This window comes from Scyliorhinus canicula, chromosome 3 (assembly GCF_902713615.1).
Source record: "Scyliorhinus canicula chromosome 3, sScyCan1.1, whole genome shotgun sequence".
In the NCBI taxonomy this organism is placed as follows: domain Eukaryota; kingdom Metazoa; phylum Chordata; class Chondrichthyes; order Carcharhiniformes; family Scyliorhinidae; genus Scyliorhinus; species Scyliorhinus canicula.
The window spans coordinates 218886906-218913856 of NC_052148.1; the positions used below are offsets into that span (position 1 = coordinate 218886906).

Consider the following 26951-nt stretch of genomic DNA (forward strand, 5'->3'; position numbering starts at 1 on the left):
AATTATAAGGTTCAGGGTGGGAGATATAGGAGCGATGTCCGAGGTAGGTTTTTTTACTCAATAGGAGTCCAGGTTACAAACAATAAGCCTTATTATTGTTTGTAACCTGGACTCCTATTGGTCACACACCCAACTAAACCGACCAATAAGGCAGCCCCACTCATCCACCCCACTACGCGCGTTTTTATCGTTGACTCGGCTAGGCTGTGCTTCTGTCAGTATTCAGGATCAGCACAAGCAACTTGACACCTGATTTCAACAAACTGGTAAATGACTGCAGTCAGATACATCATTCTCATTGACATTGTTCTGTTACTTACTGAGTTACTTTGTTTTTCAAATAAATGTGTTTTTTTTCTTTAAAGACCTTTTATTTTGGCTATTTAAAATATTAATAATTTTACTTAATATACTATGCGGCCCTTTAAAATTGTGAATTTCTGAATGTGGCCCTTGCACGGAAAAGTTTGCCCACCCCTGGGTTAGGGTGTGGAATGCACTGATTGCTGTGATAGTGGAGTCTGACACTTTAGGAACTTTCAAGCGGTTATTGGATAGGCACACCAGAATAACAGGGAGTGGGATAGCTTGATCTTGGTTTCGGACAAGGCTCGGCACAACATCGAGGGCCGAAGGGCCTGTTCTGTGCTGTACTGTTCTATAAGGTGATGTCCTGATGTGAACATTAAGGGAACTTGTGAGTCTGTTTCAGGTCTGCAGCTTTCTGTACTTGCCGGCATAACTGTTGCAATTTTAAATAATTGTCTGATGAGAAAATGAATGATCCTTTCACTGCTCTACCCACCCTAGCATACAAGCATGTTGGAAGCTCTGCAAAGATTGGTGTACAGGATCTAGCAAACTTCAGGAGTCTAAACTTGCTTGTAGGTTTTTTAGAGTTCTAGGTATTGAATGGTGGCTAATTCCTCTCTGTAGGATTCTTTCTGGTTATTCATAAGCCTACAAATCCTGCTTCTTCCTTAATTGATCCATTCTAATGTTGATTAAATACCCAGCACTAACGAGTCTGATAAAATGGGAGTCAATGCATTTCAGGTGCTCTTGGGGATCACTATCTGAAATATATGAAGTTACTGTGAAAAGCCCCTAGTCACCACATTCCGGTGCCTGTTCGGAGAGGCTGGTACGGGAATTGAACCGTGCTGCTGGTCTGCCTTTGTCTGCTGTCAAAGCCAGTGATTTAGCCCTGTGCTAAACCAGCCCCTTCCTACCAAATTATTCTTCCTACCAAAGTGAACAACTTTACATTTTCCCACATTCTACTCTATCTGCCTGATCTTTGCCCAATCACTCAACCTATCTATATCTGTTGGCAACCTCATCTTCACAACATACCTTCCTACCTCTCTTTGTATCATCTACACAAATAGCTACCATGCCTTTGCTCCTCTCATCTAAGTCATTGATATAAATTGTGAAAAGTTGAGGCTGCAGCACAGACCGCTGTGGGATTCCACTTGTCAGATATTGCCAATCAGTCTGTGGTGAATGTGATTCACACGGGATTATAATCTGTATATACATGTGTCTATATTGTAAGTGCAGTTGCACTACCTGACCACCAGGGGGAGTAGCTCTGGGAATGCTCGAGAGTTGTACTGGGCTTCTCCCTTGGCTCCGCCCAGGATTCCTCCCCCCGGGAGCTGCTGTATAAAGATCAGTGCCACAGGGTCACAGGTTCACCGAAAGTTTAACGGCTAACAGGCTGGCTCTGTTGTAAGTATATTAAAACCGCTATTCTAATCCTACAAGCACGTGTCCGTAGAATTGTTGGTTCCAACAATTTAATATACTTAGGAAACAGTCGAAGAAAATCATGGAAGCAGCCCTCAAGCCTAGAACTCGACCCAGAGGATGCAGACGCTAAGGAAAATTTTTCCCACTGGCTGAGATGTTTTAAAGCCTACCTGGCAGAAGCCAGCATCACTGGAACAACGGAGGAACAAAAACTCAGCCTACTGCACGCGAGTGTAAGCCACAGAATCTCCACACAGCTAAATCCGGCCAGTTCTTACACCGCAGCGCTGGCGATATTGGACAAAATGTACGTTAGGCCCATTAACGAGATTTATGCACGCCACGTGTTTACGACTCGCCGTCAGCAGCCTACAGAAACGCTTGCTGAGTTTGTACGGGAATTGAACAATCTTTCCAATGACTGTAATTATCAAGCCGTTACCGCGGCTGAACATAGGGAGCTTGCTGTGCGGGACGTTTTCGTAGCGGGCCTTAAATCTAACTATGTGCGCCAAAGACTGCTAGAAAAAAGGGCCCAGGACTTAGACGCTACTGTGGAGGCTGCTACCACTATGGAAGTCTCCTTCCGCAGCCTCACATTGTTTCCCGCGGACCCCACAACCTCATCGTGGACCCCCGACCAACAATCCCCCCAGGCCTGTGCCGCACGGCCCCCCAGCTACCGTGCTGCCAAAGCCAGTTATTCTGCTGCCCCAGCCAACTACTTAGCTGCTCCAGCCAGCTACTCAGCTGCCCCAGCCTGCCATTTCTGTGGCCAAAGCCAGCACCTGCGGCAGCACTGCCCAGCCCGATCTGCGACCTGCAGCAGCTGCGGGAAGAAAGGCCACTATGTCAGAGTGTGCCGCGTGAAAAGGGCCCCAGTTTTTAACTCCTCTGCAGAGAGAACAAATCGCTCCCAACACCAGCGGGCCCGCGGGGCCCGAAATGCTGTGGCCTACAGCCCAACTCTGCCCCCTCCCGCCACGTGCGATCCATGGGGGCCGCCATCTTGGCAAACCCCCACCATGCGGCCGGCCACGTGCGACTCATGGGGGTCGCATTCTTCCTCGCTGCTCACCACGTGCAATCCACAGGCCCCATCTGCATCGGCATGCTCAGAAAGCTCATCTGAAGAATACGACTTCTCCGGGCACTCACCACGTGGCCCGCAACTCAACGTGGTCACCCTAGATCAATCCCGCCCCAAGCACCTACGAAGTTCGATGGCAGAGGATCAGATCAATGGGTAGAGCACGCCATGCCTCTTTGACTCCGGGAGCACCGAGAGCTTTATACATCCAGAGCTGGTAAGATGCTGTTCGCTTTCTATTTTTCCTGTGAGCCAAACTATCGCCCTCACTTCGGGCTCCCACTCAGTCCAAATCCAAGGACGCACCGTCGCTAGGCTCACAATTCGAGGCGCTAGTTATTCTAAATTTAAACTTTATGTCCTGCCTGACCTCTGCGCGCCACTCTTATTAGGCCTGGATTTCCAGTGCAACCACAAGAGCCTCACCCTCAGCGGGCCCCTGCCCCCACTCACTATCTGCAGCCTAGCCACGCTGCGCATCTCCCCCCCCTCCTCTCTTCGCCAATCTCACTCCAGATTGCAAGCCAGTAGCTACTCGCAGCAGGCGATACAGCCTACAGGATAGGGTCTTTATCCGATCGGGGGGGATCATAGAGGCCAGTAATAGTCCCTGGAGAGCTCAGGTGGTGGTCGTTAAGACCGGGGAAAGATTTTGCATGGTCGTCGACTATAGCCAGACCATAAATCGCTTTACGCTCCTAGACGCGTATCCCCTGCCCAGAATTGCAGACATGGTTAATCAGATCGCCCGATATCGGCTATTTTCCACGGTGGATCTGAAGTCTGCAGACCACCAGCTCCCAATCCGCCCGGAGGACCGCCACTACACGGCATTCGAGGCCGATGGCCGCCTCTTCCATTTCCTCCGGGTCCCTTTCGGCGTCACTAACGGGGTTTTGGTGTTCCAACGAGCAATGGACCGAATGGTAGACCAGTACGGGCTGCGGGCCACGTTTCCGTATCTGGACAATGTTACCATCTGCGGCTATGACCAGCAGGACCACGACGCCAACCTCCACCGTTTTCTCCAAACGGCACAGAATTTAAATCTCCCTTATAACTAGGAGAAATGCGTTTTCCGCATGAACAGACTGGCCATCCTCGGCTACGTCGTGGAGAACGGAGTCCTGGGCCCAGACCCGGACCGCATGCGCCCCCTCTTAGAACTCCCCCTCCCTCATTGCCCCAAGGCCCTCAAACGGTGCTTGGGGTTCTTTTCATACTACGCCCAGTGGGTCCCTCAATATGCGGACAAAGCCCGGCCACTCTTTAAGGCCACACGATTTCCCCCGTCATCTGAGGCGCGCCAGGCCTTCAGCTGCATCAAGGAGGACATCGCCAAAGCAGCCATGTGGGCGGTGGATGAATCCACTCCCTTTCAGGTTGAAAGCGACGCCTCAGAGGTAGCTCTAGCAGCCACTTTAAATCAGGCAGGGAGGCCCGTTGCATTTTTCTCCCGTACCCTATCCGATTCAGAACTCCGACACTCCTCAGTCGAGAAGGAAGCACAAGCCATCGTGGAGGCTGTTCGCCACTGGAGGCACTACCTCGCAGGTAGGAGGTTCACTCTCATCACCGACCAACGATAGGTTGCCTTTATGTTTGACAACTCACAAAGGGGCAAAATAAAAAATGATATAATCCTTCGGTGGAGGATCGAACTCTCCACCTATAGTTACGATATTAAATATCGACCAGGGAAGCACAACGAGCCCTCGGATGCCCCGCGGGACATGCGCCAGCGCTCAGATCAGCCGTCTGAAAGCCATCCACATGGACCTCTGCCATCCAGGGGTCACCCAGCTCGCCCACTACATCAGAGCCCGAAACCTGCCTTTCTCCAACGAGGAGGTAAAAGCGGTCACCAGGGACTGCCCGATCTGTACGGAGTGCAAACCGCACTTCTATAGACCAGACAGGGCCCACCTGGTCAAGGCTTCTAGGCCCTTTGAACGCCTTGCGATCGATTTCAAAGGGCCACTCCCCTCCACTAACAAGAACATTTATTTCCTCAACATCATCGACGAGTTCTCCCGATTCCCTTTTGCCATTCCATGCCCTGATATGACCTCCCACACAGTCATTACGGCCCTGCATAGTGTCTTCACCCTGTTCAGTTTCCCCAGCTACGTGCACAGCGACTGGGGTTCGTCCTTTATGAGCGACGAGCTACGTCACTACTTGCTCGACAAGGGCATCGCCTCGAGCAGGACTACCAGCTACAACCCCAGGGGGAAAGGACAGGTGGAGAGGGAGAACGCGACGGTCTGGAAGACCGTCCTACTGACCCTCCGGTCTAGAAAACTCCAAGTCTCCCAATGGCAAGAAGTCCTCCCAGATGCGCTCCACGCTATCAGATCCCTCCTCTGTACAGCTACAAATTAAACCCCTCACGAGCGACTCTTCATTTTTTCTAGGGGCACTACCACGGGAGTCTCACTTCCGGCGTGGCTGAGGACACCAGGCCCGGTCCTCCTGAGGAAGCACGTCAGGGGGCACAAAACTGACCCCCTTGTTGAAAAGGTGCACCTCCTCCATTCCAACCCCCAGTACGCATTTGTGGAGTTCCCGGACGGTCGCCAGGACACAGTATCCCTTCGGGACCTGGCGCCCGCAGGATCCAGCACCCCCCTACCCCCACTGAGGAATCCCTTACCCCGTTCCCTATGCTGCCGCCCCCTCGCATCCCCGATTCCGCAAGCTTACCCCACCGGTTCCACGCGCCAGAACCAGCCCGCCCCCAGCGCCCCCAGTCTCCGGTCGAGCCAGAGGTGTATAAAGTTCGGACGAGACCCGCCCCGGCGTCTGCCATCGTACCCCAGCTCTGAACACCCACCCAGCCACCGCAAGAGGCTGCAACCCCGGTGCTCCGCAGATCGAAAAGAACAATTCGTCCATCGGACAGACTAACTCTGTGAGCCACCACCCCCGTTGGACTCAATTTTTTTCACAGGGGGTGAATGTGGTGAATGTGTTTCACACGGGATTATAATCTGTATATACACATGTCTATATTGTAAGTGCAGTTGCACTACCTGACCACCAGGGGGAGTAGCTCTGGGAATGCTCGAGAGTTGTACTGGGCTTCTCCCTTGGCTCCGCCCAGGACTCCTCCCCCGGGAACTGCTGTATAAAGATCAGTGCCACAGGGTCAGCCGGCCAGTTCACCGAAAGTTTAACGGCTAACAGGCTGGCTCTGTTGTAAGTATATTGAAACCTCTATTCTAATCCTACAAGCATGTGTCTGTAGAATTGTTGGTTCCAACACAATCAAAGGCCCATTTATGCATACTCTTTGTTTTCTGCCAGCCAGCCAATCTTCTATCCATGCTAATATGTTACCCCTACACCATGAGATTATTATTTAAACAATAAAATATTAAAGCATGCCGCTGTTCAGAGAGACTTGGGTGTGCTAGTGCATGAGTCACAGAAGGTTGGTTTACAAGTGCAACAGGTGATCAAGAAGGCAAATAGAATTTTGTCCTTCATTGCTAAAGGGATGGAGTTTAAGACTAGGGAAGTTATGTTGCAATTGTATAAGGTGTTAGTGCGGCCACACCTGGAGTATTGTGTTCAGTTTTGGTCTCCTTACTTGAGAAAGGACGTACTGGCGCTGGAGGGTGTGCAGAGGAGATTCACTAGGTTAATCCCAGTGCTGAAGGGGTTGGATTATGAGGAGAGGTTGAGTAGACTGGGACTGTACTCGTTGGAATTTAGAAGGATGAGGGGGGGATCTTATAGAAACATTTAAAATTATGAAGGGAATAGATAGGATAGATGCGGGCAGGTTGTTTCCACTGGCGGGTGACAGCAGAACTAGGGGACATAGCCTCAAAATAAGGGGAAGTAGATTTAGGACTGAGTTTAGGAGGAACTTCTTCACCCAAAGGGGTGTGAATCTATGGAATTCCTTGCCCAGTGAAGCAGTTGAGGCTCCTTCATTACATGTTTTTAAGGTAAAGATAGATAGTTTTTTGAAGAATAAAGGGATTAAGGGTTATGGTGTTCGGGCCGGAAAGTGGAGCTGAGTCCACAAAAGATCAGCCATGATCTAATTGAATGGCGGAGCAGGCTCGAGGGGCCAGATGGCCTACTCCTGCTCCTAGTTCTTATGTTCTTATATTTGCCATAATAACCTTTGAGGTTTTGTTTTGATTTGATTTGATTTATTATTGTCACATGTATTAGTATACAGTGAAGAGTATTGTTTCTTACATGCTATACAGATAATACATACCGTCCATCGGGAAGGAAGGAGAGACTGCAGAATATAATGTTACAGTCATTGCTAAGGTGTAGAGAAAAGATCAACTTAATACGACGTAGATCCATTCAAAAGTTTGATGGCAGTAGAGAAGAAGCTGTTCTTGAGTTGGTTGGTACGTGAACTCAAACTTTTGTATATTTTATCTGACGGAAGAAGGTGGAAGAGAGTATGCCCGGGGTGCGCAGGGTCCTTAATTATGCTGGCTGACTTTCTGTGGCAGCGGGAATTGTAGACAGAGTCAATGGATGTGAGGCTGGTTTGCGTGATGGATTGGGCTACATTCACAACCTTTTGTAGTTTCCTGCAGTCTTGTGCAGAGCAGGATCCTTATCAAATGCCTTCTGGAAATCCAAGTACAGTGTGTCTACAGGCTCCCTGGATCCATAAGAACATAAGAACTAGGAGCAGGAATAGGCCATCTAGCCCCTCAAGACTGCTCCGCCATTCAATGAGATCATGGCTGATCTTTTGTGGACTCAGTTCCACTTTCCGGCCCGAACACCATAACCCTAAATCCCTTTATTTTTCAAAAAACTATCTATCTTTATTTTAAAAACATTAATCATAGTACATGTTACTCCTTCAAAAAATTCCAATAAATTGTTTAGATATGATTTTCTTTCTCAAAACCATGCTGACGGTTCTTGATTACCTTGAATTTTTCTAAGTGCCGAGCTATAATCTCTTTAATGACTGATTCTAACACTATCCCCACGATAGACGTCAAGCTAACTGGCCTATAGTTTCCTGTTTTATTCCTATCTTTTTTCATGAATAGACGTGTCACACTTGCGACTTTTTAGACTGGTTGAACCTTTCCAGGATCTAGTGTATTTTGGAAAATTAACATCTACACATCTGCTACCTGATTAGCCACCTCTTTTACGACCCGAGGACTAGTAGCGGCATGTGACGATGGAGCCTCTGGAGTTCACTCCAGCCTCACCTGCATCCCATGCAGTAGCCTGGGGGCCATCATGCCCCCCCCCCTCCCCCACCCCCCCGGGAGAAGGAGGGCAGAGGGCAGCAGAGCAGAGCTTCTGATTGGCTGTTCCGGGGAGATTTGCATACGTGCAGTGCGGTCAGCGTAAGTTGAAGGTGCACCTGCATCAGTGACCCGAGGAGTTCGACGGAAGGTGAGCATCCAGCAGAGGGCAGCAGAGCAGAGCTTCTGATTGGCTGTTCCGGGAGGATTTGCATACGTGCAGTGCGGTCAGCGTAAGTTGAAGGTGGTTTGTGAAGGGGCTGTTCTCGAGTGACAGCTTTACCCGAAACACTACTTATGTAGTGTCTCCCACCCATCCTCCTCCTCTAACCAAAAAAAAAAGCTCTGTCCGTTGGATTGCTGAACTAATAAGTTTTTTATTTTTTTATTTTTCAGTAGTTGGGAAGTTAGTTCAGTGGGAATGGAGGCTAGGGCAGTTGAATGTTCCTCCTGCAGAATGTGGGAGGAAAGGGTCACCTCTCGTGTCCCTTCTGACTACATCTGCGGGAAGTGCACCCAACTCCAGCTCCTCGAGAGCCGCATTAGGGACCTGGAGCTGGAGCTGGATGAACTTCGGATCATTCGGGAGGCGGAGGAGGTTATTGAGAGGAGTTATAGGGAGGTAGTCACACCTCAGGTAAAAGAAGAAAGTAGATGGGTTACCGTCAGGGGAGGCAGAGGGAACCGGCAGGCAGTGCAGGGATCCCCTGTGGCCGTTCCCCTCTATAACAAGTATACCGTTTTGGATACTGTTGAGGGTGACGACTTACCAGGGGTAAGCAATAGGGCGCAGGTCTCTGGCACAGAGTCTGTCCCTGTTGCTCAGAAGGGAAGGGAGAAGAGGAACAGAGCACTTGTCATTGGGGACTCCATAGTTAGAGGAACAGACAGGAGGTTCTGTGGGAACGAAAGAGACTCACGGTTGGTGTGTTGCCTCCCAGGTGCCAGGGTTCGTGATGTCTCTGATCGTGTTTTTGGGATCCTTAAGGGGGAGGGGGAGCAGCCCCAAGTCGTGGTCCACATAGGTACCAACGACATAGGTAGGAAGAGAGATGGGGATTTGAGACAGAAATTCAGGGAGCTAGGGTGGAAGCTGAGAGCTAGAACAAACAGAGTTGTTATCTCTGGGTTGTTACCCGTGCCACGTGCTAGCGAAGTAAGAAATAAGGAGAGAGAGGAGTTGAACACGTGGCTACAGGGATGGTGCAGGAGGGAGGGTTTTGGTTTCCTGGATAATTGGGGCTCATTCTGGGGTAGGTGGGACCTCTACAAACAGGATGGTCTTCACCTGAACCAGAGGGGTACCAATATCCTGGGAGGGAGATTTGCTAGTGCTCTTCGGGGGGGTTTAAACTAATTCAGCAGGGGGATGGGAACCTAAATTGTAGTCCCAGTGTACAGGATGTTGAGAGTAGTGAGGTCAGGGATAGGGTTAAAAGTTCGAAAGAGGGCACCGGCAAGCAGGACGCTGGTTTGAAGTGTGTCTACTTCAACGCCAGGAGCATCCGGAATAAGGTGGGTGAGGTTGCAGCATGGGTTGGTACCTGGGATCTCGATGTTGTGGCGATTTCGGAGACATGGGTAGAGCAGGGACAGGAATGGTTGTTGCAGGTTCCAGGATTTAGATGTTTCTGTAAGAACAGAGAAGATGGTAAAAGAGGGGGGGGTGTGGCATTGTTAATCAAGGAAAGTATTACGGCGGTAGAAAGGACGCTTGAGGACTCGTCTACTGAGGCAGTATGGGCCGAGGTTAGGAACAGTAGAGGAGAGGTCACTCTGTTGGGAGTTGTCTACAGACCTCCGAATAGTCCCAGAGATGTAGAGGAAAGGATTGCAAAGATGATTCTTGACAGGAGCGAGAGTAACAGGGTAGTTGTTATGGGGGACTTTAACTTTCCAAATATTGACTGGAAATACTATAGTTCGAGTACTATAGATGGGTCAGTTTTTGTGCAGTGTGTGCAGGAGGGTTTTCTGACACAGTATGTAGACAGGCCAACAAGGGGCGAGGCCACATTGGATTTGGTACTGGGTAATGAACCCGGCCAGGTGTTAGATTTAGATGTAGGTGAGCACTTTGGTGATAGTGATCACAACTCGGTTATGTTTACTTTAGCAATGGGCAGGGATAGGTATATACCGCAAGGCAAGAATTATAGCTGGGGGAAAGGCAATTATGATGCTATTCGGCAAGATTTAGGAGGTATAGGATGGGGAAGGAAACTGCAGGGGATGGGTACAATCGAAATGTGGAGCTTTTTCAAGGAACAGCTACTGCGTGTCCTTGATAAGTATGTACCTGTCAGGCAGGGAGGAAGTTGTCGAGCAAGGGAGCCGTGGTTTACTAAGGAAGTTGAAGCACTTGTCAAGAGGAAGAAGAAGGCTTATGTTAGGATGAGACATGAAGGCTCAGTTAGGGCACTTGAGAGTTACAAGTTAGCCAGGAAGGACCTAAAGGGAGAGTTAAGAAGAGCGAGGAGAGGATCGTTGGCGGATAGGATCAAGGAAAACCCTAAGGCTTTCTATAGGTATATCAGGAACAAAAGAATGACTCGAGTAAGATTAGGGCCAATCAAGGATAGTAGTGGAAAGTTGTGTGTGGAATCAGAGGAGATAGGGGAAGCATTAAATGGATATTTTTCGTCAGTGTTTACACTGGAGAAAGACAATGTTGTCGAGGAGAACACTCAGGTTCAGTCGACCAGGCTAGATGGAATTGAGGTTCAAAAGGAGGAGGTGTTAGCAATTTTAGAAAATGTCAAAATAGATAAGTCCCCTGGGCCAGATGGGATTTATCCTAGGATTCTCTGGGAAGCCAGGGAGGAGATTGCTGAGCCTTTGTCCTTGATCTTTATGTCGTCTTTGTCGACTGGAATAGTGCCGGAAGACTGGATGATAGCAAATGTTGTCCCCTTGTTCAAGAAGGGGAGTAGAGACAACCCTGGTAATTATAGACCTGTGAGCCTTACTTCGGTTGTGGGTAAAATGTTGGAAAAGGTTATAAGAGATAGGGTTTATAATCATCTTGAAAAGAACAAGTTGATTAGCGATACTCAACACGGTTTTGTGAAGGGTAGGTCATGTCTCACAAACCTTATTGAGTTTTTTGAGAAGGTGACCAAACAGGTGGATCAGGGTAAAGCTGTTGATGTGGTGTATATGGATTTCAGTAAGGCGTTTGATAAGGTTCCCCACGGTAGGCTATTGCAGAAAATAAGGAAGTATGGAATTGAAGGTGATTTAGCGGTTTGGATCAGTAATTGGCTAGCTGAAAGAAGACAGAGGGTGGTGGTTGATGGCAAATGTTCATCCTGGAGTTCAGTTACTAGTGGTGTACCGCAAGGATCTGTTTTGGGGCCACTGCTGTTTGTCATTTTTATAAATGACCTGGAAGAGGGTGTAGAAGGATGGGTTAGTAAATTTGCAGATAACACGAAGGTCGGTGGAGTTGTGGATAGTGCTGAAGGATGTTATAGGATACAGAGGGACATAGATAAGCTGCAGAGCTGGGCTGAGAGGTGGCAGATGGAGTTTAATGCGGAAAAGTGTGAGGTGGTTCACTTTGGAAGGAGTAACAGGAATGCAGAGTACTGGGCTAATGGCAAGATTCTTGGTAGTGTAGATGAACAGAGAGATCTCGGCATCCAGGTACATAAATCCCTGAAAGTTGCCACCCAGGTTAATAGGGCTGTTAAGAAGGCATATGGTGTGCTAGCCTTTATAAGCAGGGGGATTGAGTTTCGGAACCACAAGGTCATGCTGCAGCTGTACATAACTCTGGTGCGGCCACACCTGGAGTACTGCGTGCAGTTCTGGTCACCACATTATAGGAAGGATGTGGAAGCTTTGGAAAGGGTTCAGAGGAGATTTACTAGGATGTTGCCTGGTATGGAGGGAAGGTCTTACGAGGAAAGGCTCAGGGAATTGAGGTTGTTTTCGTTAGAGAGGAGAAGGCTGAGAGGTGACTTAATAGAGACATATAAGATAGTCAGAGGGTTAGATAGGGTGGACAGTGAGAGTCTTTTTCCTCGGATGGTGATGACCAACACGAGGGGACATAGCTTTAAATTGAGGGGTGGTAGATATAGGACAGATGTCAGAGGCAGTTTCTTTACTCAGAGAGTAGTAGGGGTGTGGAACGCCCTGCCTGCAATAGTAGTAGACTCGCCAACTTTAAGGGTATTTAAGTGGTCACTGGATAGACATACGGATGAATATGGAATAGTGTAGGTCAGATAGGCTTCAGATGGTTTCACAGGTCGGCGCAACATCGAGGGCCGAAGGGCCCGTACTGCGCTGTAGTGTTCTATGTTCTAAGTGAAGGGGCCATGCCAATGCCTCCTACATGGAGGTGCTGGAACACCTCCGTGTTGCCAACTCCATGCCCCCCCACTAGTAACTGCCGCATCTGATGGGCAGCGGGCAGAACAAGGTGGCACATTGTCATCAATAGTACATGGAAGTGTGTCAGGCCTATCTAGATCCAGGCCCTCAACAGGACAGCTGCCAAAGGCATCTCGGGTCAGAGAGTGAGACAAGTGACAGTAACACTGCAATGAAGTTACTCGGAAAATCCCCTAGCCGCCACATTACGGCATCTGTTCGGGACACTGAGGGAGAATTCAGAATGTCCAATTCACCTAACAAGCACTTCTTCTTTCACAACTTGTGGGAGGAAACCGGAGCACCCGGAGGCAACCCACGCAGACACGGGGAGAATGTGCAGACTCTGCTGAGACAGTGACCTAAGCTGGGAATCGAACCCGGGTACCTGGCTTTGTGAAGCAACGGTGCTAACCACTGTGCTACCGTGCCGCCCCATGCTGCTTCAACAAACTCTCAAAAGCATTCTATAAAGTACAGGATTTATATCTTTCCCTCTTGATTCAAGAGAGGACTGCAGCATTTTGGTGTTGTGCAGGGTGCAAGGCTATGACTTTATTTAAGGCCGTATAATCGACCACTAATATCCACCTCCCGTTTGTTTGGCAACAATAAACAATGATGAATTAGTTCTAGAATGCATTTAATTAGTGCACCTCGTTCTTCAAATTTTTTAATAGATTTAAGAAGTTCAAATTTCCCTTTGTGGTCTGAATAAGCCAATGTCTTTTGGGTTTGTGCCAGCTTGCATCAGGTGAGTGAAACTTAATATCTACCATGCCACATTGGTTTGGGTGACTTTGTAGATGAGGGATGAGTTGCTCCAAGAGGTATTTTTCTCCTCTTCTTGGCATGTTTGATCAAGTTGGGTCTGAACTTATTTTAATCTGTTGGCTTGGTCTGTGCATGCATCCACAAGCCAGGTTGAGATTTTAGGAGGATGTTTTATATCTGGTTGTCCTGTAATGAGAGGACAGGATAATTTTGGGACCAGTCCTATTACTAGGGTGACTATGATTCTGTATACTGTTAAGGTCCTGGACCAAACTCCAACATTTGTTAGGATACCAGAAAAGAACACCAAACACCTTTTTTAATTTATAAAACTGTGAGGAAAGGATCCAACAGTGAGTCCACTAACTAATAGAGATATGATATATTAAAATAAACGTTCTGATTCTGGGGGAGGGGTTTAAAGCGAAGTGGGAGGAAGAGTTGGGGGAGGGCATGGAGGATGGGTTATGGTGTGAGATGCTCCGAAGGGTGAATACCTCAACCTTGTGCATGAGGTTGAGGCTGATACAGTTGAAGGTGGTGTATGGAGCGCACCTCACGAGGGCGAGGATGAGCCCACTCTTTAAAGGGATGGAGGATGTGTGTGAACACTGTGGGAGGAGCCCCGCAAACCATGTTCACATGATTCTGTCCTGAAATTGGAGAGGTATTGGAGGGAGGTCTTCAGGGTTATCTTGAGGGTGGTGCACGTGAGGTGTGAACCAAGGCTGGAGGCAGGTGCGGAGGCAGATGCCTTAGTCTTCGCCTCACTGATTACCCGAAGGTGTGTCCTGTTGGGCTTCTCTGCCCTGTGCTCGGCGTGGTGGGGAGACCTGCTGGAATTTTTAATGCTCAAGAAAGTGAAGTTCAAGTTGAGGGGAAGGATGGAAGGGTTCTACAATTCATCATGGGCATTGTTTATCATGCACTTTCAAGAATTGGATGACATTGAACATGAGGTGGGGGGGCGGTATGTTTTTTTTAAAATTTAGAGTACCCAACTCATTTTTACCAATTAAGGGGCAATTTAGCATGGCCAATCCACCTACCCTGCACATCTTTGGGTCGTGGAGGCAAAACCCACGCAAACACAGGGAGAATGTGCAAACTCCACACGGACAGTGACCCAGAGCCGGGATTGAACCTGGGCCTTGGCGCCGTGAGGCAGCAGTGCTAACCACTGCGCTGCCGTGAGTGTATGCGTTATTGGTGATTTATGTATGGGATCACTGTGGATTCTCTTTTTTTCTTTCTTATATTGTATTTGAGATTTTGGGGGATGGATGGGGGTTTGTAGGATAACGGGGTTGTTGGTTAGGGGATTTCCATTGTATTTGTTATTGTTAGTTATCTGTTGTTAGGTGTATTTTTTATGAAAATGTGAAAAAGGAGAATAAAAATATATTTAAAAAAAACAAAAGTTCTTATTAACACAGGATTAAACTACATTAACATCACAGAAAATAGTTTACAATTAACAGTTAAACAATTCTTAACAATAAAAGGAAGCCCTTTAACCTTTAACTGATCCCTTCTCTATCTCCAATGAAGTAAAACCCATTACCAGTCAAAGGCTACTTGGAAATACAGTTAGTAAATACAGGGATATTTGCTGTCCTCTGGGCAGAGAGTTGTTGGAAAGATTGCTTGAAGAGAGAGAGAGAGCCTTTCAGACAAAGGCAATAAAACGCAATAAAAGAGATTTGCGCCATGACTTTCCTCAACCCCAATGGGAAGATTGTTGTGCCAATAAACAACTTGATGAAGTCTCTAAGGCATCTGGAAAGGATGATGCCCCCAAAAGGGAGGAACTAAATTCAATTAAAATGATCAAAAACAGGACCAAAAATAAAACTCAGGATTCTGAGGATCACCGAGTTCAGGATCGAGGTTGTGGAGGCTTTGTCTTTGTCAGATCACTGCTTAACCTGACAGCCTTCGGGAAAAGCTGCTGCTCAGCTTTGTTCCTTGAAAAACTCAAAGCTAAACCGTCTGTTACAGACCTGGCTCCTCCTATTAATTACATCATCTCTGTCCTACCAACTGGCTTATGACCATCTTAATAAGGCTAACAAGACTCCTCATTTATCTAAACCCTAGGGAACCTTATTTCTATAAACAAAATTCCATTAGTCCTATATAGGTAAACAATTACATGGTTGAAATGAATGATGATCTCACTTTTAGGACATACTAATTTCACCTTTTGCAGCCACAGACTCTGGATATGTTAATCTAGATTTTTAAATAATGTTATTGCAACATATATAAATATACCTGAATTTAGGCTTTTAAAAACATTACTGCAACTGGTATAAAATGCAATATATATACCAATTTCTTACATTCAGCACAACACAGCAATAGGTATTCTGTAAAATTTGTATCTCACAATGTGTTACCCTAATGACATTTTACAAATTGGTACCCTTAAATCTTTATTTTTACATTCTGGGGTCCATTATGGTGTCAGCTTCTGTATCAAACATTGGTGGACAAGGTTGGCAGGGCACAGAGGGATTCAAGAGCCCTGGCTGGGTGCCCGGCACTCGATCCTGAGGAAGGAACCTCAGGATCTTCTAGGATATTTACCCAGTGACTATGATGTCCTTAGTGCAGAGAAGTTTAAGGGGAGATTTGATGGAGATAGCAGTGACCGAATCGTTAGTGACCAGAGGGCAAGGATTTAAGCTGACTGGCAAGCCAACCAGAAGTGAGATGTGGAAAAATAAACAGCAAGTTAGTATGATCTGGAATATATTGCCTGAAAGATGCTGAAAACAGATTCATTGCTAACTTTCAAAAAGATAATTCGAACCACCATGTAAACTACTATATAAATACCTGAAAAGAGAATATAGGTTGGGCTATGGGGAAAGAGCAATGGATTAAGGCCAAATTGAATAGCTCTGTCAATTCTTGACAATTCTTGATTCTAAAGTAGATTGCGCTAAGTTTAGATGTCTCTGGAAATATGTGGCATCAATTGCATTGGTTTGGGAACTGTAGCAGTAATGCTTTCACATGTTAGTAGTCAAACACTGATTGAGACCAGTTACAGAGTGTTGTGATTTCCCTTTAAGGGCAACACAGCAGAGTAAGAGTCACCTGACCTGGATCACCAATCAGGACTCAGGATGTGGAATCACCCTATGGTGAGGGAGGCTCCTGGGGAGAGACATTTAGGGAGCTAGCTGCAACCATGCTGCACAATTCTTATTAGTAAATATCTTTTGTGTTTACAAATGAAGTCTGTGAAAGTGCTACTTTACACAGAGATTTGTACATTTTTCCAGTCATTGGACAAGGCACCATATTGAAAGGATATTCATTGACCTCCTCATGAACATGCTAACCCTTGATAACATTGTATGCAGACTTGGGGTCAGCTTCACATGTATGCAGTGGAGGCCAAATCAATGAGTGTCTTTACGATAGAGATAGATAGGTTCTTGATTAATAAGGGGATCAGGGATTATGGAGAGAAGGCAGGAGAATGGGATGAGAAAAATATCAGCCATGATTGAATGGTGGAGCACTCGATGGGCCAAGTGGTCTAATTCTGCTCCTATGTCTTCTGATGACTCTACTCTCCACATTCTTCTTGAACTCTTCGTTTTCAATGTCCCGTCCTGGATGAGCCGTCATTGCCTCCAGTTAAGCATTGAAATGACTGATGCCATGACTACTCAATCCATATTCTTTCCACCCACTCCTGAATTTTGAGACTAGATTGTTCCAATTATCTCCCTGCTGATCTTTCAACCTCCACACAGCCTCTGTAAACTTCAGCTCATCTCTAAGGCCTGAGCCCTTTCTAGATTTGTAATCTCCACTTTAGATCTGTAACCACCCCCTGAACTCCATGTCCATTTCATTCTGGCCTCCTTTACCTTACCATTGGCAGCTGTACCTTGAGCCATTTCAAACACGTCTTGAAATTCCTTCATTTAACCTTGTCTCTCCAACTCGGTTTTCCTATTTAAGATCCTCCTTACAGCCTGTGTCTTTGAGTAGGCTCTTTTGACCAACACCAAGTCCCCCTCCCACTTACTACTCTGTTTCATTATGTTTCTGTTAAGCACCTTGGGATGGTTTTTAATGTTAACATTGCTATACAAATGCAAGATGTGATTTTAGTGCAGTGCAATTAAAATGGCAATACTCTTGAGTAATATTAGGATTCCAGTATAATTTATTTGACCAGAGCTAATATTCATGCCAGTTCATGTTTGTTTGAGAGTGTGTACTCATTGTTGAAGGCTCTGACTTTTGTGGACAAGACACCATACTTGGACCAGAATAAGATACTGGCGGCGCAGTGTTGGACAAGTCAGAGTCTATAAAGATAGGAGAGTTGGGAGTAGCCCCTGGAATCTGTAGGTGCTCGAGGATTGGCTAAAATGGTAGTTGTGCCTACTTGTCCTATTGTATTACATGCCCATAAATAAGCCAATGAGAAATGACAATCCAAAGAAGTGCAGGCTAGGTGGATTGGCCATGCTGAAATTGCCCCATAGTAGACGAGCTAGGGGGAGAGATAGAGGCGGGTCTGTAGGCGGATGCCCTAAGCAGGGTTAATACAGCCTCATCATGTGCCAGGCTTAGCCTGATACAGTTCAAGTTCAAGGTAGTCCACTGGGCACACATGACGGTGGCCCGAATGAGCAGGTTTTACGGGGTAGAGGACAGGTGTGCGAGGTGTGTGGGAAGCCCAGCAAATCATGTCCACATATTTTGGGCATACCCGAAACTTACAGGGTTTTGGCAGGGTTTCGCTAAGGTGATGTCCATGGAACTTAAAACAAGGGTGGTGCCGAGTCCAGAGGTGGTGATCTTTGGAGAGTCGGAAGAGCTGGGAGTTCAGGGGGTGAAAGAGGCCAGCGTCTTGGCCTTTGCCTCCCTGGTAGTCTGGAGACGGATCTTATTAATGTGGAGGGACGAAAGCCCCCGAGTGTAGAGACCTGGGTTAGTGACATGGCTGGGTTTCTCATTCTCGAGAAAATAAAGTTTGCATTAAGAGGGTCAATGTTAGTGTTCACCCGGAGGTGGCAGCCGTTCATCGACTTTCTCGGGGAAAATTAAAATGTCAGCAGAAGCAGAATTCCAATGGGGGGGGGGGGGGGGGGGGGGCAGACTTGTTTTATAGTTGGGGTGTGTGAAGATTGTGATGGGGTGGAAATGTTTATTGTACCATGTTTACGTCGCTGTTATTGTTATTATTATAAAAATTGCAAATACTCTAATAAAAATATTTTTTTAAAAAGAAATTGCCCCATAGTGTTCAAAGATGAGCAGATTATGTGTGGTTACGGGGATAGGGCGGGGGAATGGGCATGGGTGAAATGCTCTTTCAGAGGGTCTGTGCAGACTCAATAGGCCAAATGGCCTCCTTCTGCACCATAGGGATTCTACGGAAGGTCAGAAAGGGACAACGTAAGTGGCTGCTCTCCTGGCTTTATTGCCAGGATTGCGTTGGAAGGATTTTCCTGGCCCATGTAATGTAATAATGGCCAGGCGAATATCACTAAAGTTCATAGTTTGGTCCCAGAATTTCTAAGATTGCTCTGAAATGTCACATATCAGAGCGGAAGAGCCCTTGAATTTTCTAGAATTCTGGCATCTTTCGAGCCAATATAAGTCAAATCAATCAATGAATTTATGGGTGAAAAGAACTGGGGCTGGATTCTCCTTTTTGCCGGCAGCCCAGGGGTTTCCCGATGGCGTGGGGCTGTCCTACAATGAGAAACCTCATTGACTGGCCGGCATAACGGAGCATCCCGCTGGCAGAGTGAAACAGAAATGTGGAGGGGCGGGACAGAGAATCCAGCCCCTTGTCTCTGAGTTCAATTAAAGATTAACCTTTGGGTACAAAAACTTTAGGTAGTTCCTTGTCTTGAGATTTCAGGTTATTACTGAGAAAAAGGTTGGCTTCTTTAGAAATTTGTTGCAAGTTGGAATGCCTTGGACATTCAGATTCCACACAGGGAGAGAGTAATGGGATATTACTGTCCTTGTAGCTTGTCACTGCCTAAACTAGGTTAGATTAGATTAAAGTTTAAAAAAATAAATTTAGAGTACCCAATTCTTTTTTCACCAATTGAGGGGCAATTTAGTGTGGCCAATTCACCTACCCTACACATCTTTTTGGATTGTGGAGGTGAGACCCATGCAGGAGAGATTGTGCAAACTCCACACAGACAGTGATCCAGGGCCGGGATCGAACCCAGGTCCTTGGCGTTGTGAGGCAGCAGTGCTACACACTGCACAACCATGCTGCCCTAGATTAGATTAAATTTAGATTAGATTTAGATTTATTGTTATGTGTACTGAGGTGCAATGAAAAGGATTGTTCTGCGTACAGTCCAGGCATGTCGCTCCATACACGAAAACATAGGACAAACGATAAATGCACCATGTAAACACATAGACATCGGGTGCAGCATACAAAATATAGTGCTACAGCTGCAGAGAAGATGCATAGAAAGATCAGTTCAGTCCATAAAGGGCCATTTAGGAGTCTGGTAACAGTGGCGAAGAATCTGTTTTTGAATCTATTGATGCATGTTCTGAAACTTTTGTATACAGTATTTGGCCCAATTGGAAGAGGTTGGAAGAGAGAATAACCCTGGAGGGAAGGGTCTTTGATTATGCTGCGTACATTCCCAAGACAGTGGGTGGTGTAGACAGAGTCAGTGGATGGGAGGCGGGTTTGCGTGATTGGCTGGGCTGTGTTCATGACTCTCCGTAGTTTCTTACGGTCTTGGGCCAAGCAGTTGCCTTGGCAAGCTGTGATGCAGCCAGATAGGATGCTTTCTCTGGTGCATCTGTAAAAATTGGTAAGAGTAATTGGGGAAATTATAGGCGCTGTTGTGCTTTCTTGGTCGTAGCATCGACGTGGGTGGGCCAGGACAGGTTGTTGGTGATGTGTACCTCTACATCATTTGTGTGTGACAGTGGTATGAATCAGTTATGAAACGTTCCTCATAAAAAACAACATTTAAAGAGCAAGCAAAGATACTAATGGTGCTATAATTTCTGAGGTTGCATTTTACACTCTCCATCTCCCCGCCCCCGACTTTATGGGGGCTGGGGGCGGGGGGAGGCGAGCATGGACCACGGGGCCCAGCAAGATCTAACCCCGTGAGTGCAGTTCAATATAATTCTTCAGCGCCAACCACCTGAACGAGCATTTCAAGTTTAAATTCATTGCCACCCATTCCTGTTTTATCTCATCTGTGGTTAGATCTTTCATCTGCACTTTGCTTGACATCTTGATTTTTTTTGGCTTAGATACTTTTTTTTGCCCCAGCCACTTCCTCTTTAAAGCATTTTCTTAATGGAAAAAAGCAGCTTCCTTATTGTTGTTGCCCAACATCCCGATGAGATCTACTGCCTTTGCAGAATTGAGGTTATGTTTCTCACATGTTAACAAAACTTCTGCATCCTTTCCGGCTGGAACGGTGACCATCTTGCCTTCCATTATTGCTGATCGCAAAGCAGCAAATCCGTCGGCCTTCGAACCTGTTGTAAATTCCAGAATTCGCTGTAACCTGGTGGCCCATATCTCTTTGAATTAAAAACAAAACTCTGCAGGAAGACGATCCAATACAGGCAAGTATAGAAACCAGAAAACCCACCCCATAATGGCCTCGTCGGTGGTGTATTTCGCGAGCGAACAGGGTGGCCTCAGTTTGAACGCTCGTGTAAAAGATGCAGGGGAAGCTATTCGGAGTCTTTGCTGCTACTGGGCAGTCACTGACAGCAGACCTGCCATCCTCCAGTATGCAGCGACAGCTAGCGAGGACCCAGAAAATCGATCCTGTCGTTGATATTGCACCAGATTTTACAATCTGAGTCATTATAGAGCCAGGAAAACAAAACTTTTCCATGTCTCTGCCATACATCATTCCTCCACATGAGGGCATATTTTACCCATTGCAGAATCTGCCTCTCTTTTATCCCATTTGGACTGCAGGGTGATCTATCTGGATACTGTTCTTTTTCAGCTCCAACCGATTTATTCATGTTGTGACATTTGTACTTGTCAAGTGAGCCTGGTGCTCAAGACGGAACGACCTACTGGCGACGTGTCACACCTCCCAGATACAACCCGGTGAGGTGCAGAGTAAATCTCTCTTTCCCCACCCCAACAACATCCCTCCGTGTTAAATGTAAAAGAGCATTCCATCTGCACATTCTTTGATTTCCCACATTAGAATCCGTCTGCTCTAGCTAAAGACGAGATGTAGCTTCGGGATGGAGGGGTTTTCCTTGGCAGCAGCGACACAGTCAGTAATTTAAGTAGTGCCTGAAGCTGGAATCAGACTGATTTGACACTACAAGTGGGAGCCTTACTCATTCCCCTTCGTTTTGGAAACCGAGCCTTTAACGCCTGATTTACATTGCACGAGTTTATCGTTGGTGCAAGGTCAAAGCCATTTTGTACCAATTGCTGAAGTGCACCCTTTAAGCGGTCTCCGTTTTGATGCTGTCCGTGGAAGTCCGTGCCCACGAGGAATTGGATTGAGTCTGCAAGGGATTTAAAAAAAAACAATTGCTTAAAGGAAACTGTCCTTCTATCACTTTGACTTGGATTTGTACCGATAACCCACTGGCAAAAGCTGGTGCCGAATCTATTGCGCTAGCCAGCTCAGTTTTCACATCTAATGATTTATTCTTCTTCTGAGTTCCACGCCCTGTTCTTTGTTTGGTATTGCGGGACCAAACACTGGTTTGTGTTTTTGTACCTGAGCAAAATTTGTTGAAATATTCAGTAGCAAGTGGCAACGAGTTCACAGCTTTATTTTCAGAGAATGTGGCAGAATGCAAAATCGTCCCGCTTCGGTTTCCACGGTGTGTGTAAATGGAAATAAGTGTTTCAGCTTTGTTTAAATTTTGCCCACGGTGAAGTATTTTTTCAGGTAGTGGTGTTATGCTAACCTCGCCTGACACAATTAATGCAATATCTATTTGTGGCCACTAGGTGATGTCTGGTGTCAATTTGTTTCGTGCACCACGGGAGGGGGGGAGAGTTTGTTCATTGTTTGCAGAAAAGTCGTGTCTATGAGTTTAAAGTTCCTCATTTCCATGTTGGCAAGTTGTATTATTAATAAACTGACTCTTGCAGAAGAGTACTTGGATGAAGCTAGTACAGCAGAATCCCCCCCCCCCCCCTCCCCCACCGAACTGCATCTCTTGCTGCATGTTCACTTGAAAAGACAGTTGGGAGGAAATAATTAAACAACTGGTAGGGAAATTAATGGAGAAAATTAATGGGGGCAGCACGGTAGCATGGTGGTTAGCATAAATGCTTGACAGCTCCAGGGTCCCAGGTTCGATTCCCGGCTGGGTCACTGTCTGTGCGGAGTCTGTACGTCCTCCCCGTGTGTGCGTGGGTTTCCTCCGGGTGCTCCGGTTTCCTCCCACAGTCCAAAGATGTGCGGGTTAGGTGGATTGGCCATGCTAAATTGCCCGTAGTGTCCTAAAAAGTAAAGTTGGGGGGGGGGGGGGGGGTTGTTGGGTTACGGGTATAGGGTCGATACGTGGGTTTGAGTAGGGTGATCATTGCTCGGCACAACATCGAGGGCCGAAGGGCCTGTTCTGTGCTGTACTGTTCTATATTCTATAGAACATATCTCCACTTAGAGAGACAAGGTTTGATCAGTAATAGTCACCATAGCTTTGTCAGAGGGAGGTCATTCCTAACAAACTTAATTGAATTTTTCGAGCACGTGACTAAGTGTGTAGACCAGGGTTGTGAAGTTGATGTAGCTTACGTGGATTTCAGCGAAGCATTTGACAAGGCCCCATGTGGGAGATTTATAAAGAAGGCAAATGCACATGGGATACAGGAGAACTTGATAAGGTGGAATCAAAGCTGGCTGAGCTGTAGGAAACAGAGGGTGACAGATGGCTGCTTTAGTGACTGGAAGCCAGTGTCCAGTGGCTTACCACAGGGATCTGTGCTGGGTCCCTTATTCGTCATTTATATAAATCACTTAGATGACTACGTGGGAGGTAGGATCAGTAAGTTTGTGGATGACACAAAGGTAGCTGGGTGGTTAACAGTGAGGCTGAGAGTCTTGGGTTACAGGAAGATATAGATGGGATGGTCAATGGGCAGAAAGGTGGCAGATGAAATTTAATCCTGAAAAGTGAGGTGTTACACTTTGGAAGGCGCAATTTGCCAAGGAAATATTCAATGAATGGCACCACACTGGGAAGTCTTGAGAAACAAAGAGAGTTTGGTGTGTTTGTAAATAGATCTCTGAAGACAGAATGGCAGGTTAATAGGGTGCTGAAAATGCATATGATACACTTGCCTTTATCAATCACGGCATAGATTACAATAGTAAGGAAGTCATGTTGAAGTTATATAGAACATTGGTGAGGCCACAGCTGGAGTCCTCTGTTCTGGTCGCCACATTATAGGAAGGATGTGATTGCACTAGAGCAGGTGCAGAGGGGTTTCACCAGGATATTGCCTGGGAGGGAACATTTTAAGTTATGAAAGGAGGTTGGATGGGCTTGGGTTGTTTTCACTGGAGCAGAAAAGACCTGATCGAGGTGTACAAGATTATGAGAATTGAGGAAGTGCTCCAAAAGCTAGTGTTTGAAACAAACCTGTTGGACTTTAGCCTGGTGTTGTAAGACTTCTTACTGTGTTCACCCCAGCCCAACGCCGGCATCTCCACATCAAGATTGAGAGGCATTTACAGGGTGGTTAGGGAACAGCTGTTCCCCTTAGTTGAAGGGTCCATTACGAGGGGACACCAGTTCAAGGTGAGGGGCGGGAGGTTCAGGGGTGATTCGAGGAAAAGCTTTTATATCTAGAGGGTGGCGACGGTCTGGAACGCACTGCCTGGGAGGATGGTAGAGGCGGGTTGCCTCACATCCTTTAAAAGGTACCTGGATGAGCACTTGGCACATCTTAACATTTGAGGCTATGGGCCAAGTACTGGCAAATGGGATTAGGATTGGCAGATCAGGTGCCTTTCATGCGGCGGTGCTGACTCGATGGGCCGAAGGGACTTTTCTGCACTGTATTTTTCTGATTCTGTGAAGTTGCCTGCTATTTTCGGAAAACTCATGCAGAGGCAACAGTGTAAAGAAAGCACAATACTAATTTTGGTGCAAATAATTGAGAACTTTTGTTTCAGTCCAACTTTGACACCAAATGACTGCGGATGCTGGAATCTGAAAATACTGGACAATCTCAGCAGGTCTGTCAGTGAGTTTTGACAAAGAGTCATGCAGGCTAGAAACGGTAGCTCCGTTATTTCTCCACCGATGCTGTCAGACCTGCTGAGATTGTTCAGCATTTTCTGGTTTTGTTTACATCGTTTTACACCGTTTCTGTGAACCCTCTACCTAACAGCCATCAACCGCTGATAAAGGTCGCCCCATTCTTGTAAGGAAATGCAGCTCAGGCGAAGATGTTCAATTTATGGCTATTTTGAATGGCGTGAAAATTTACATCTAGAGTTGATATTAAAGGAGCAGCACGGTGGCGCAGTGGTTAGCCCTGTTATCTCACGGTGCCGAGGTCCCAGGTTCGATCCCGGCTCTGGGTCACTGTCTGTGGGGAGTTGGCACATTCTTCCTGTGTTTGCGTGGGTCTCACCCCCACAACCCAAAGTTGTGCAGGCTAGGTGGATTGGCCACGCTAAATTGCCCCTTAATTGGAAAAAATTAATTGGGCACTCTAAATTTATTTTGAAAAAGTTGATATTAATGGAGTTTCTGCTCGAGTGTGCTTTTTTTTGGTGAAATACGCCTGAAATCAACGTAACCATCCAAAGGATTATAGCATTTTAAGCACAGTGTGTATTCAATACCTCACTAGATGCTCCGAAGCCAGGGAGAATGTGGCCCATGGCAGGCAGCCTCTGCCTTCAGTTGCCCAGTAATTCCACACTGCTACATCCACCCTGCCTGACTCGGCGTGCTGGTCCCTTGGGACGGCGGCTGGATGGGGCCAGCGCTGGGCTCCCCCTTGCTTTGCTGCCTCCTTTTATTAAGCAAGGACTCTGTGTTTTCCATTGCCCCTTCGATAAATTCAAAATCCCCCCCCCGTAAAGATGCTCTCCTGCTCCTTCCTACACACCAGCCTGTCCCCAAAGCAGCCAGAAAATCCAGCCCCTTTATCCCTGCCCACTCAATAGCATTTCCTGAAGTATTTGAGTGGTAAACCAGTGCAGTTTTATGAGCTCAGCTGAGGATATGTTTATCACCAAAATAATAGTGCCCAGTCCCAGTGACTAACCTGCTTTTTAATCAATGAAAATTACTTTAGAAAAGATTCACTCAACCATTTAGTAACTTCATTGATTCATAGTTGTCTGTTTCTTTCTAAATAGAATATTTTTTTTGAAATGAGTAGTTTGAGGCTGACGCCAATGAAAAAGAGCTTAATTTGTACAATTGACAAAAGTCTTACAATTTTGGGCTGGGAAAGAGCTTTTTTTTTGCATGCTGTGGAGATGCCGGCTTTGGACTGGGGTGAGCACAGTAAGAAGTCTTACAACACCAGCTTAAAGTCCAACAGGTTTGTTTCAAACACGAGCTTTCGGAGCGCAGCTCCTTCTTCAGGTGAATGGAGAGGTATGTTCCAGAAACATATATAGACCAAGTCAAAGATGCAAGACAATGCTTTGATTGTGAGCATTTTCTCGCATTCAAAGCATTGTCTTGCATCTTTGACTTTGTCTTTATATTTTTTGCAGGCAGGGTCTGATCGGGGATATGTGAATCTTGAACTAGCATAAACGATCACACAAAACATGGGGGCCTCACGGTAGCATGGTGGTTAGCATCAATGCTTCACAGCTCCAGGGTCCCAGGTTCGATTCCCGGCTGGGTCACTGTCTGTGTGGAGTCTGCACGTCCTCCCTGTGTGTGCGTGGGTTTCCTCCGGGTGCTCCGGTTTCCTCCCACAGTCCAAAGATGTGTGGGTTAGGTGGATTGGCCATGCTAAATTGCCCATAGTGTAAGGTTAATGGGGGGGATTGTTGGGTTCGGGTATACGGGTTACGGGGTTTAAGTAGGGTGATCATTGCTCGGCACAACATCGAGGGCCGAAGGGCCTGTTCTGTGCTGTACTGTTCTATGAGTGGAAGTTGAAAATCCGCCGATTTGTTTGCCAAGTTCCACCGATTCCACCCCGAATTTGCGCCGACATTGCTTGAGGAAAAAGGTGGAAACTATTAGCATATATAATAGTTTGAAGGTTTCAAGCTTCAATTTCCATGCATAAAGAGGGTTTTGAAGAAGGAACATGGTAGAAAGTTGACGCTTTCCATGGGCGTTGATTGTTCACACTGATTTTGATTGCCATTTCTGTTTCAGTGTGTTTTTTGTTCGGACATAATGCCACATACCATTCCCGGAAAATTCACTCGAACTTGCTGGCTGCATTGATTCAGCAACTTTTGGCCAGGTGTTTGAGTTAGGACTTCTGAATCATTAAATGAGAGTGATTCAAACCACTAACTGTCAATTTGCAATCCAATCCTAGTATTGCAGTGTTTTTCAAACTTTTTTTTCCTGGACACAATTTTGCCAAGCGACCGGCCTTCGCAACCCATGCTGACCGACCTTTGCAACCCACGCTGGCTGACCTCTGTGACTCATGCCAGCCAATCTTCGCAACACGCACTACATTCACTTACCTTTAATGCGAAGGGAGA

General features: G+C 46.7%; 1 protein-coding gene across 4 annotated transcripts in view; it reads left to right on the top strand.

Moving 5' to 3' along the window:
* The window catches only part of alpk1 (alpha-kinase 1), a 210346-nt gene that overhangs the window by 6421 nt on the left and 176974 nt on the right, over positions 1-26951 (top strand). Inside the window, exon 1 of one of the 4 annotated variants that reach the window (XM_038792180.1) lies at positions 20656-20874. The exons of 2 other annotated variants lie outside the window; for them this stretch is intronic. The gene's annotated coding sequence lies outside the window, so the exon portion shown is untranslated. Of the gene's footprint in view, positions 1-20655; positions 20875-21097; positions 21377-26951 lie in introns of those variants that run through there. One more of the 4 variants, XM_038792181.1, reaches the window with a different exon arrangement.